Raw genomic sequence first — 2,518 nt, forward strand, 5'->3', positions numbered from 1 at the left:
TTTGATTTGTTTGTTTGTATTCGCTGCGGCCCTTCACTTGAGAAATGTGCCAATAGAGGAGTCATTTTCTCTCCTTTGTTCAAAGTCTGTTTTCCTTTTCATTTGTTCGTCGCTTCTCAGATCCCTTTTAAGCAATGAATGTTAATTTCCTCCCTTTTCATCTTTCCCAGTTCGATAAAGTAAAATACCCGTGAAGCACAGATGTTGAGTAAATCAATTATTTAGCCCCCCCCCCCACGCTCCCATGGCCTGGTGCATGTACAGTACCGGACCTCTTATCCGGCTTCCGGAAGTTCGGAAACTCCCAGAAATCCGGAAATAATGTGCATCTTTTCGAAGATGGTTAATTTGCATAGCTTTTATCTTTTACTTGTTTCACTCATTTGACTGCGGCCACGCTGGGCACCGTCTTGAAGGTTTTAGTCGAATAAATCCACCCTAGGGATTTTTTCGTTGTTGTTATTTGAAGGCTAATACTTGCCCAAGGTGCCACGCAGTGGGACTGAACCCGGAACCATGTGGTTGGTAAAAATAAAAGAGCAGAATTTCCTTGTTCCAAAAGAATTCCTTTATTTACGCATTGGTTCTATGCCTCATTTCCAAAGTGTTTCTATCAGCTTTCTAAAATTTTGTTTCTAATTTCACTATATGATCGCTATGTCCGTCTCTGCTACTTAACATACCAATTTAATTAAGTTTTCTTATTTCATTACGACAGATTAGGCTCAGATATCTAAGATATCTCAATTGTTATGTCATAATATATCTCACAGCATGAAACCAATTAAAATTGACGAAACGTCTGCTGGACAATTCACCAACCCTTTATATCAGTAATGGCGAATCTATGACACGTGTCACACAAGTGACACGTCGCGTGGTTTTAGGTGATGTACGATAAATTTTAAATAAAAAGGGGGAAAAAATATCCTTTCCTGCCATGTCATGTTATTAAAAAAAAAAAATAATAATCTACAAGAATTTATCAGAAACTAAAATATTTGTTTAAGGCAGCAAGCTGGAAGAGTCGTGCGCACATCGGATAAATAGATTAATAGATAAACAAGAGCACTCAGAGAGCGCAAATCTCCGCCAAGGCAAGACCAACGTCCTCTCAACGATTAGCCAGAGATAATGTTTAGAATGGGAATATATGAAATAAACTCGACTGCTCGCTCAAACGAGAATGCTAAAAATGAACCCGACCGTTCTCAAAAATAAGGTTTAAAATAAAAACAGGAAAAATAATTCAGAATCCTTGTCCAATATCGGATCGATTTCAAAATATAATCAGTTCGTGCCAGTCAAGGGGCCAAACATCCCTGATTCATCCGAATCCATGCAGCGGTTCTTGAGATATCTTGTCCACGGCCAAACAATCAAACACGACTGAAAACAATACCTCCGCCCTCGCTAAGGCGGAACTAATGGTTAGCGACGAGAATGGTTAGCACGTCGGGCGAAATGTTTAGCGGTATTTCGTCTGCCGTTACGTTCTGAGTTCAAATTCCGCCGAGGCCAACTTTGCCTTTCATCCTTTCGGGGGTTGATGAAATAAGTACCAGCTACGCCCAAGGGGGTCTATGTAATCGACTTAATCCCTTTGTCTGTCCTTGTTTGTCCCTTCTATGTTTAACCCCCTGTGGGCTATAAAGAAATAAATAACATAACATAACCTTTTGCGGTGTTTCTTCCAGCTATCTGCAGGTCCGTCCCCAGACTTTGGTGCCTGGAGATGCTTCAAAATATACTGGGTAGGCACAAATTTCTGAATCGGAGGGGACACCACTGAATAGTTAAAAGACAGTGCTCTCCAGTGCCCCCGCCCCTTAGCGACGATCATGTTAGTCAGACATCAAAGAATGTATTGCAGGCTGGGATTTTTGCAAACTGTATTTTCTACATCTGGGGGTACACCACTGAACAGTGAGGGGGCGGTGCCGTCCTGTACACCCGCTTAGCGACGGCCACCGCTCTTTACGGTATGAGTTGAAATCCTGGCGAGGAACTGAACCCGAAACCATGTTGTTGTAAACAGTCATGCTTGTGTCTTATTCAGAAAAATGCGACCCCTTCAACGTTTGTATTGTTACTTGCAGGTATATTGCACTTCAGGGCGTCGGAAGGCTTCCGAAAAACCAGATCTACATCAGCTGTACGAGTTACTACACAGCTGCTGCTACATGTTAACAAAATCTACCCGGATATTTGCTGCTTGTCTCCCACTTTCTTTACTCTTCATCAATTTCTTTCTCTCTCTCTCTCTTTCTCTCTCTCTCTCTCTCTCTCTCTCTCTCTCCCTATCTATCTATCCCTCTTTCTCCTCTCCTTTATCTGTCTCTTTCTCTTCGGGAGTTAAATAATTACCGGAATGATGATGGTGGTAGTGGCGGTGGTATAATAGTGATGGCGTTGTTGTTGTTGTTGTTTTTAGTAGTAGTGGTGGTGGTCACGATGATGCCAGTGGTAGTGGTACATTTTACGCTTATTTTCTCCCCGCACCCCAAAAAAAGTTCAC

This window comes from Octopus bimaculoides, chromosome 11 (genome assembly GCF_001194135.2).
Source record: "Octopus bimaculoides isolate UCB-OBI-ISO-001 chromosome 11, ASM119413v2, whole genome shotgun sequence".
NCBI classification, from domain to species: domain Eukaryota; kingdom Metazoa; phylum Mollusca; class Cephalopoda; order Octopoda; family Octopodidae; genus Octopus; species Octopus bimaculoides.